This window comes from Copadichromis virginalis, linkage group LG7, assembly GCF_057382275.1.
Source record: "Copadichromis virginalis isolate Kocher_CV1m ecotype Utaka linkage group LG7, C_Virginalis_male_GT1.1, whole genome shotgun sequence".
NCBI classification, from domain to species: Eukaryota; Metazoa; Chordata; class Actinopteri; order Cichliformes; family Cichlidae; genus Copadichromis; species Copadichromis virginalis.
The window spans coordinates 3,402,384-3,414,067 of NC_140624.1; positions in this window are offsets into that span (position 1 = coordinate 3,402,384).

Here is an 11,684-nt window from a genome sequence, read left to right on the forward strand (position 1 = left end):
ACTTCCCCAGGGTCTATGCAACAGCCCAGCATCTTTCATGCAGATGATGCTCAGCATCTTTGGTGACTTGAACTTTTCCAGCCTCCTGTGTTATCTTGATGACCTGCTGGTGTTTGCGCCTTCAGAAGAGGAGGCCCTAAAACGTCTTGAGATTGTTTTCTCTCGCCTGAGGACCAGCAATCTGAAGCTGGCGCAGAAAAAATGTCACTTTCTCAGACGCTCTGTGAGGTTTTTGGGTCATGTGGTGGATGCTGGTGGTGTCTCGGTTGATCAGGATAAAGTGAGGGTTATCGCCAATTTTCAGAAGACTGACCTTATGGATGGTGACGGTTGCACCGCTTCTCAGAGGAAAGTGAGATCCTTCCTTGGCATGGTGATGTTTTACCAGCATTTCATTCCAGGGTGCTCTCGTATTGCGAAGCCACTCTTTGCTCTAACTGCCGGTCAGAAGAGGACTAAAGGCTGCCATGGGAGTCGGAAACCTGGAACTTTTCGCAAGCTCACCCCTCAAGACTGGACTCCTGCTTGCGAGAAGGCATTTGAGGGACTCAAAGGTGCACTCCTCAGCTGTGCGGTGCTGGCACATCCTGATTTTGAGAGGCCATTCATCCTTTCAACTGACGCTTCCATGGATGGGCTGGGTGCTGTCTTATCCCAGGTGCCAGCTGGTGAGGAGAGAGCAAGACCTATAGCCTTTGCTAGTAAGTCTCTCAGCCGCAGTCAGGCCAAATACCCAGCACACCGGCTTGAATTTTTGGCTCTGAAGTGGGCTGTGTGCGATAAGTTCAGCCACTGGCTCAAGGGTCATCGGTTCACTGTCTGGACTGATAACAATCCTCTCACATACATTCTGACTAAGCCAAAGCTGGATGCCTGTGAACAGCGTTGGGTCTCTAAGCTTGCACCATACTGCTTTGAGATCAAATATGTTCCTGGAAAGCTGAACATCGTGGCAGACACCCTGAGCAGGGAACCGTTTGTGAGGCTGTTGGCCCAGCGCCTCCTGTCGGAGCCCTACTTTGAGCTGCTAGAGCAAGTCAGTGATGTGAAAGATGCCAGTGTCCAAGATGCCTTCCGTTTGACCTGTCAGCCTCAATCGATATGCAGTGCTCCACCCTCTGCTGTGCTTGATGTGTCTCTGTCAACTGTTGACGTGTCTTCTCTCATGTCTTCCCTCTGTGAGTGGGAGTCTGCTTCTCGCCAGCGTGCAACATCCCTCGCTGGTCACCTGACCTCCATTAGTCCACCTGACTGTGATGTTACTCATGCGCTGTCCCATGCTGATCTCCTGTCTCATCAAACAGGGGATCCTGTGATCTCCAGAGTAGCCCGCTATGTTGAGCGTAAGCGCAGACCCTCCAGACGTGAGCGCTGTCATGAGAACCAACATACGTTGCGGCTCCTGAAACAATGGGATAAGCTCACATTCCTCAATGGTGTCCTCTACAGAGTCGTGAGGGACCCACTGACCAAACACAAGAGATTCCAGTTTGTGGTACCTGACTCCTGTCTGGCATACACGACAATGCTGGTCATCAAGGTCAACCTCGCACACTCTCCTTGGCTCGTCAGCGTTTCTTCTGGTATGATATGGAGAAGGATGTGCGCGATCATGTGAGAAATTGCCGCAGGTGTGTTCTCAGCAAGACCCCAGAGCCAGCAGCTAGGGCCCCGTTGGAAAGCATTAAGACCTGTGCTCCACTGGAACTTGTGTGCATTGACTTCTGGTCAGCTGAGGACAGCAACAACAAGTCTGTGGATGTCCTTGTGATTACTGACCACTTCACAAAATTAGCACATGCATTCCAATGCCAGGATCAGACAGCTAAGAGAGTTGCTAAAAAGCTCTGGGATGGATTCTTCTGTGTGTATGGCTTCCCTCAGCGCATTCACTCTGACCAGGGAGCTAGTTTTGAGAGTGAGCTGCTCGCAGAGCTTCTGGTTTTGGGTGGCGTTGCCAAATCTCACACTTCACCATACCACCCCATGGGTAATGGTACCACGGAGAGATTTAATCGCACCCTTGGAAACATGTTACGGTTCCTCCCCCCCAGATGCTAGGCGCCGAGTGGGTCTCAGGTCTCTTATCCTCCTTGGAGGAAGCTATGTTGCTGATCTAATTCATTGTATATGTGATGTGAATTTGTTTGAGGCCACTGTATCTGTTAGTGTGGGTTTATACTTTTTTTTTGTTGTTGTACTCTTTAGGATTTTGTGTAATTCTTGGGGGGTGAATGTAACAGAGTCATAAATCACATTGTTATAATTACACAAAATGTGTTCTAAACCCCCAAACTGCTCCTTTTATACCGGACTTTTAGGACCTCCAAGCCTGTAGTTGTGTTCATTATCAGTTAGAGCCCCTCCTCATTCTTTTCTTCTTCTTCTTTGGTGCAATACTATAAATACAGTGTACCCCTTTTGCCTCTCCCCTTTTCCTACAATTCCCCTGTGGGAGAGGTGGGTGTCATTTCTTTCCAACACCTTGAAACACACATAATTCATATTTAGCCACCCTGATGTTTATGATTGCGATGTTAGTTCAGTTATTGTCATTATTAAGCCTGTTTTTGTAAGATGTTATAAGTGTGTAGTATGTGTGTATCATAAATGTGTTTTAGGCGCCATAAATGCTAGCATGAATATATACTCCTTGCTAGCTTGGGAGCTGTGGTGGGTTGAGCTAACCCTCTTCCCCACTGTTTGTATTTGGTCTAGGAGCTGGAGTGGGCAAATTATTTACTTGGAGGTCTTTCTTTCTTTTACCTTTTTTATCAGGTATGTCGGATTTCATGTTGTTGTTTTTGTTTTATCTTATGTCAAATATGTTACGTGTAAATGCATATTTTATGTTTAATGTAAAAATAAATGCCAGCCCTTTTTCTACAATTCCCCTGTGGGAGAGGAGCTGGAGTGGGCAAATTATTTACTTGGAGGTCTTTCTTTCTTTTACCTTTTTTATCAGACACAACGCAGAATCACACCGGTTACATTAACATAGAATGTAGAACTATTGTAGAGACATTGACACTGCCCTCAATATAATAAAGGCCTCATTGTGTTGTGAACTTAGGAGTAGATTGTAGGAGACCCCTCCCCCACTTGAACTGTGAAAGTAAAACAGAGAGGAGTTAATGCTGAGTGGAAATTCCCCACAGAATGTTTGGGTGGGGGTCTCAACATTTATAACTGGATAACTGTGGTCTGGAAGAGAGATGGGTTTTATGACCTAGGGAGTCACCTACACCCACAGTGTTTTAACTGTCACGCACACACATCCACACGCACACTCACTCATGTGCACTCACACATACACACAGGTATGCGCACACAGTCACACACGAGCACTCACATAGACACGTGGGAACGCGCACATGTAGGCATTCATGTGCTCGTGCACATAGACACAGACAGAGTTTGCAGCACACCGTGGGGGGTTTTATGATGGGGTCGCCCCTACAAAGCTGTGTTTCACAGAGAAAGGAGTGAAGATTTTTTGCAGAGGGACACACCGGCCTGGTCTTCCCTTCTAGAAGTGCATGCTTAAATGAAGATGAATAAAGATGAATAAAGGTTTTGTGAAATGACTACTGAGTTCCGGTGGCGTCTCTGGAAGTTTCGACGAATAAAAGAACCGGGGTAAAACTGATTTCGTAACAAGACATAGGCTTTAAGCAACCATGAGCCACTGATAAGCGTGACAGATCAATAAGTCTGTGTAAAGTGCACCTCTTAAACAGAGAAAGTCAATGAGCACGCAATAAAGTGGACTTGGTAGGGGTAGTTTATCACCAGCCTTGCTGAAAGTTGAATTTAATTTATATATACAGTCAGACTTTAAAGAAAATTTTATTTGAAGTTTATAAAATCCAGGTTTGATACTGTTACATATAAACTAAGAGATGTTCATTTCTGGGTCTTGCTGTATCGGAATTTCACCTGTAGGAGACCTTCTTGACGTAAGCTGTGTTTTTTACGGGAGGACGGTGGAGACACCGTACGAGTTTACTGTGTCAGCAGAAATAAGGAAGTCAGAATTACAAGACTTTTTGTGTTGTTGTTTTCTGATATTTCAGTGCTTAGTTGATTATTGTGAAAGCCCAGGACGGGAACCAAGTGAGGCAGAGCGGTCATTCTTTCGCTTGTGTGAGAGCACATTTGATGATTTTCAAATCCAGTTTTACTGGAGCAGATGGACCGCGCCCTAGTAATTTCCATAACGAGAAGTAGAGCTGTCTCCGATTAAAACATATCGGGGTTAAAGAGTGCTCGAGGTTCTGGGGAGATTGGATTTGGCTTTTCTCTCTCTCTTCCAAAAGTATAAATTTTATCCCTCAAAATTGAAATGGCGCTGATTCCTCTGTCCTCACACACTCAGGATCTGAAGTTGTTCTCTTACATTTTTTTCAGTATTACAGTACACTACAGTACTTTAATCCATATTTCCTGATTAATGAGGAGTTACTGAAGTACAAGCTTTTTTTAAAAAAAAAGTTACTGTCTTTACAGATGTGGCAAGAGACTGAAAGCATGCTGTTGTTTGCACATTTAATATTCAGCTCTGCACAGGAGCTGAAGCAGGATGCAGCCTGTTGCTTTTACAGTATAATACTTGTAATAAAAGTACAGTAACAGTAATTAGTGACTGAGTAGCCCGGGGCGTTTCTCTTGATTTCTTTAGTCGGTGTAAATTCATTCACCTGCACGGGTTAGCTAAATGAACCCTGACAGCCGAGTGCTCATTTTAGCTAGCTAGGTCTCAGGAGCTAGCTAAGGACGGTAGTTACGGATTAGCTTACAAACACGTTTAACTTACCGAAAAAGTGCAGCAGGGCCTCGGGTCCTTCTGTCGGGTAGTCCAGTTTACTGAAGAACACCTCAGGCTGTCAGGTTAAAACACTCAGTCGTGTTTTCGTAGTGTAAACACTGGGCATCCTCTCAGAGCCTACGCTCTATCTGCTATTCCCGGACAGAGATACGCAAGTTTCTCCGTGACTGCAGCTGCCAGTCAAAGCTGCTATGATGACGTTTCACCCCAATTTAACATCACCGCGGTAGGAATTAGAATCAAACTTATGGGAAAGGAGACTCATTGGACATCAATCAGCGGGATGAGAACTATTGATAACAAAAGAAAGAATCTTTGGAAAAAGTTTATCTTAGGAGAATTAATTTATTTTAGTCTGACCCCAGTCCCATCCACTAACATGGAGGAGGCGGGATTTATGACCTATACTGCAGCCAGACACCAGGGGGCGATAGAGACGTTTTGGCTTCATTTTTGGGGAGCTGTCGTGTCGTCCATCTTTTATACAATCATTGATACGCACCTACTGGCATGCCCCTTTAAATTTCTTCATAAATGTTATTTTCATTCATTCATTTTCATTCATTTATTTGTTCATTTTCAGGCACAACAAATACCTATATTGAACATAAAATGCACAAAACAAAAAAACTAAAATTGCCTGAAAAAGGAGTGGGGCGAAGAAAACTTATTAAATCCCACCCCTATACTCACTCATCAACAAAAAAAACAATAAACTTCCCGCAGCTACGCCCATCATTGCATACAGACCCATCAACAGCCCCGGGCACATACAAGCATCTAAACGGCAGCTCGCAAACAACAATTAGAGCCTTCATAACTGAATACAGAATATATAAATTATAAATGGCATTACCACAGGTAACAGGCAGTAATAACTACAAGTAACAAACACACATACATATACATACATATATATCTACACACACATGTACATATATGTACATACATACGCACACTTTTTTTTTTTTTTGAATCCATACCAGCAATGGTAAGAGAACAGACATTACAGAGAACACTAAAAACCATCATTGAGTATACTGTGACCAGACCAACTGTTTGTAGAGAAATTTAAATCTATGAATATTTTTGCATTGTTTCAATTGTAAACTCAGACTGTTCCAGATTTTCACACCACATACAGACACACAAAAGCCTTTACGGGTTGTTCGAGTTCTGGGTAATTTGAATTCTCCAAAGCCTCTCACATTATAAACCTTTTCTCGAATTTCAAATCTAGTTTGTAAATTTGCCGGTAAAAGTTTAGTAAAAGCTTTATACAAAATTATGGATGTATTGTAATTAACCAGATCCTGGAATTTAAGTAACTTTGCCTGAAGAAAGAATTTGTGAGTATGATCTAGATAACCAACCTTGTGAATAATACGCAGTGCTCGTTTCTGTACTGTGACTAATGGATTAGTTGTATTTTTATATGTGTTTCCCCACACTTCCACACAATATGTAAGATATGGAAGAACCAGGGTACAGTACAGAGTACGAAGTGCATCTTTATCAAGGAATTGTTTCACTTTGTTCAAAACTGCGAGGCTTCTGGAAATTTTGGTTTTTATGTGTCTGACGTGGGGTTTCCATGAAATTTTATTATCAATTATAACTCCCAAAAATTTGTTTTCACTCACATTATCAATTGGTACACCTTCAATGATAATTGGTAATTCTATATTATATTTTAAATTACCAAAAAACATTGCTTTAGTTTTATTTATATTTAATGATAATTTATTTATGTCCATCCATTTTTTTTTATTAATTTTAGCTCCCTGTTTACGGTCATTACAAGATCAGTATAATCATCGCTACTGAAAAATATGTTGGTGTAATCTGCGAACAGTATGAGTTTAAGTACTTGAGAAACATCAAAAATATCATTTATGTATACATTGAAAAGTTTTGGTCCCAACACTGACCCTTGGGGAACACCACATGTATACATGTGGTGTTCCCCAAGGGTCAGTGTTGGGATTACCAACAGTGTTGGCATTACCATTCAGAGAAACTTGGTATTATAATACCAAGTTTCTCTGAATGGTAATGCCCTATGCTAACATATTGTTCCCGACCCGTTAGGTAACTTTTTAACCAGTTACCAGCTTTCCCTCGAATACCATATCTTTCCAATTTATCCAATAAAATTGAGTGATTGATTGTGTCAAAGGCCTTTTTGAGGTCAACAAAAATACCAACTGCATATTTATTTTTATCCAGTGTATCAGTAATTTCTTCTACTGCCTCAATTATCGCCATTGAAGTGGTTCTTTGCGTTCTGAAACCATACTGACCAACATTTATTATTTGATGTTTTTCAAGGAATTTTTCTAATCTTGAATTAAAAAGTTTTTCTAGAATTTTTGAGAATTGAGGCAGTAGAGAAATAGGCCTATAATTGGTAAAACTGTGTTTGTCATTACTTTTATATAGTGGTATTACCTTCGCAATTTTCATTTTTTTTGGAAAACAACCGGACTGAAATGATAAATTACAGATATATGTTAAGGGACTAGCAATATTCAGAATAACCTGTTTAACTACAGACATATTTATGTCATGATAATCCATTGAAGACTTTTACATTTTAATGTGATATTTATTACTTCTTGCTCATTTGTAGCTGAGAGGAACAGTGAAAAGGGATTTGATTTTATATTACTGATATTTTCATTTTTATGACACGGGATGTCCGCTGCTAGTTCAGGGCCAACATTTATGAAGAATTTATTGAACCCATCGACAATATTACTCATGTTGTGATTTTCACCATTTGCATCAGTAAAATATTCAGGATATGATGTTCCAGAAGATCCTTGTTTAATTAAGTTGTTTAACACATCCCAAGTTCCTTTTATATTGTTTTTATTTTCACATAATCTTCTTCTATAATAAAATTGTTTGCTCGTTCTTATAATATCAGTCAATTTATTTCTATATGCTTTATATCTTTGTTCCACTTCTTTTGTTTTTACTTTGATAAACTGTTTATACAGATTGTTTTTCTTTTTGCAAGCATTAATAATTCCTTTTGTGAGCCAAGGACTTTTTTATCTTTTTTTTCTTTGTCATGTGTTCGTTTATAGGACAATGTTTATTGTACCACATAGTAAAAATATCTAGAAAATTATCATAAGCCTTGTCCACATCTGACTCTTCATACACCGAACTCCAATCTTGTTGTGCTAAATCGAAATTGAAGGCATGAATTGCTTCTTCATTTATTGTTCGCTTTGCTATCATGATCTTGGTATCTATTTTTTTTAAATCACAGTCACACAAAGTAAAAACTGGTAAGTGGTCAGTTATATCACAGACAAGCAGGCCACTATTAATTTGGAAATCCATGACATTAGTAAAAATATTGTCAATAATAGTGGCGCTATGTGATGTTATTCTGCTTGGCTTTGTTATTGTTGGATATAGTGATAAGCTGTACATTGTGTCAGTAAAGTCATCAATGGCTTTTAACCTTGTTGGATTTAGCAAATCAATGTTAAAATCACCACAGATAAATAGTAATTTTTGGTTCACCGAAGCAAACGTTTTTTCTATCCATTCATTAAAAGTGTCAATACTTGAACTGGGTGTCCGATATATGCAACTTATTATAACATTTCTCTTTTTTTCATTCATAATCTCAATAGTCAAACATTCCAAAATTCCATCAATAGCCATAGACATAGTTGTTACAACATTATATTTTATAGAGTTATGAACATATATAGCAACCCCGCCGCCCGCCTTATTTAATCTATTCATGTATTTTAAATCATATCCATTCAAACAAAAATCTATTCCTTTATCGACATTGAACCAAGTTTCAGTGATGGCTATAACACTAAAGGGGCGAGAAAATTGTTGCAAATAGTCCTTAATGAAATCAAAATTAGAGTACATACTTCTGCTGTTAAAGTGAATTAATGAGAGCTTCCCGTCTAGGTTAATTTCTTTTTCATATTGTTCCTGAGTGAAATAATTACAATTTTTAACAGAAGTAGAGAGAAAGTTACTTTCAGAATCTATTTCTGGATCTATTATATTATGCTCCTTATATTCACAATCTAGATCAATTACTTTCTGTTGAAGAATTAATTTCAACGTGTCCATGTCATTTCCTGGTGTAATTGATATATTGGTGTCAGTTATACTTGTCCAGAACCTTACAGAGAATGTGATGATTTGATGGATAATTAAAGTCAGTCATATATCCACAAACACAACAAGCTGAAAGTCAGTGATGCTGCTCGGTTTGCAGTCCTGAATATCACGGCACAAGCAGGATTCACTGCACTGTTAATGTTAGCTATGTTATATTGCTGCCTCTGTTCGGTGGTGTTGAGCCAAACGGACTTTAACGTGTGTTTGAACGAGCTGACGGTTCACTCGTTAAGCTGAAAGAAAGATGCTTTAATCACAGCAGTCACACATGTGTCCACTGCACCATCTGGAACTCTTCTTGTTTACACTCGTAATAACACAAACACTAAATCCTCCTGTTTGTAGCAGTGTGTACACCTGAGACTGTCACCTGTCTGTCTGTCCTGCACTCTCTCTCTGTTTCTTTCTCTCTGATTGTGGAATAAAAGTATGAACATGTGTTTATAAGTTACACTTGTGTTTGAATCCTGCAGCTTATCACACATTTGAATTCCATGTGTGACAACTGCAAGTGTCCAGAGTGAGGACAGACTGAGGGACCCACTGCTGCACATCATCTGTGAGGCTTTGCACCCCTGGTGATCCACCAGGACAAACTCAGCAGTGTGTGAGGAAGAGGAGGAGGAAGAGCCAGCAGCAGCTGACAGATGGAGAGAATAGACAGACTGTTCCCTGTTTGTGAAGGACTGCTAGAAAAGTTTAACATAACTGTCTGTCCTGAATCAGTCTTATTAGGTAATGTTCAAATAATTTTATCATCCCAGTGTTTTCAGTGTGGGAGAAAGTACTCAGAGTACTCAGGGCCTTCAAGTTACACACTATGAAAGGCAGCAACAAGTTTAATGTTCAGAAACCTAAAGTCTGTATCAGCAGCAGGATGGAGCTAAAAATAAATGTTTGTTTCAGTTCTATGAAGCTTTGAGTATTTTGGATCAGTAGCTGCTGTGTTTGTTGCATCATATTGCTGTAATTGTTTATATGCTTTATATATTCTGAGCTAAGTTGATCTATAGTGTTACATCATATTCTATAAGGATGTTATGTGTTTGTAGACTTTCTGCCCAGTTTGACCCATTTAGCAGACGTCAGCCTGTTTAAGGCTCTGATATCTATTCTGTGTGACTTAAAGCAGTTATGACATGGTCTGATTTTCTCACCCAATAAAGGAATATTTCATATATTAGTCTACTCTTCATTCTATCAGAAACAGTTATCACAGCTCCTACATTTTGTTTTTACACATATATGTAAGCATTGAGCCAAATTTAGTAATGCCAACATATTAAAAGAAAAATATTTGTCTCTTATGTATAATACATCTGTATATACACTGTCAAAGATGCTTGTCTTTGAATGAAGATTTTAGGTGATAGGAAAGATAAATAACTGCAACTTGAATCTCTGACCCAGAGTTCAAGCTCACTGCTGTAATATATATATATATATATATATATATATATATATATATAGATAGATAGATAGATAGATAGATAGATAGATAGATAGATAGATAGATAGATAGATAGATAGATAGATAGATAGATAGATAGATAGATAGATAGATAGATAGATAAAAGCCATATTATATTTACATTACAGCAGTGAGATGATTTTAGTCTCATGAACAACATTAGCTAATTGTTATTTACTAACTAATCTTAAATGACTGTTCAGTACATAAATGAAGCCCAACAATCATGTTTTACAGTCCTGTGGTCTCAGCCTCAGATACTCAACTAATCAAAGTGATGTCGTGACAAAAAAACATTTTTCTCCTTCATTTCTGTCACACAAAGCTGTGTGTAACATATCTCGCAGTTAGTATCATGGTTGCTAGGCAACCTGAACAGCGCGAAGAAGGGTAGACCGTCCCATTTCACAATCCTCTCACTTCCGCACTTCTCGTACTTCCGCACTACACGTACTACGTACGGTGCGTACGTAGTACGTGTAGTGCGCGTACTTCAAGCGTGCGGTCTCTTAATTGGGACACAGCCACAGCCAATCTGACCACTACCTACCGGCACACTTTTGCACCGGAGGTTTTTGTAAAGCTTTTATTTTGGTATTTCCGTTGATCCGTATAGTATATAGTTAGTTTCCTGTAACAATGACATTTAACATTTAGATTTAACATTTAAAATTGTGTTTTAAATATGAAAATTTACAAATATTTTACTAAATGTTGTAAAAAATGACTCGAAAAAACATGTTTTTGTAAGGTTTTGAGCTAAATGTGGAAAAATGTTGCCGTTAATTTCAGCATGTTTCACTTTACAAACGGCGCCCCATAGTTAAAATGCAGCCACCAAATAGCGAGCGACAACAGATGCCGTCAATGAGCATAGGGAGGGAGGTGATAGAGCCTCGCTTAAACCATCCTGCTACATGTGTAACGTTGATAAGGTCTCATAAAGTCTGCAAATTAGGTCAGAAGCTTCATTGTAACCAAATGCAGACAGACTAGCTAATATCACCTGTTACTTTTATCAGTGAACTCGTGCTTCATGACGTGTCCTAAAGGAAAGTGAAATTAGCAGGACTGGGAAGCATTTGTGCAGGGTGTCCAGAACTTTCTTGCCAATCAGAGAGCAGAGAATTATGCTGAGCTTGTGTATAACATGCTGGAAGCATTTCAGCTCATGAGTACCAGAATGTCAGTGGAGATGCACGTTTACATTTCTCA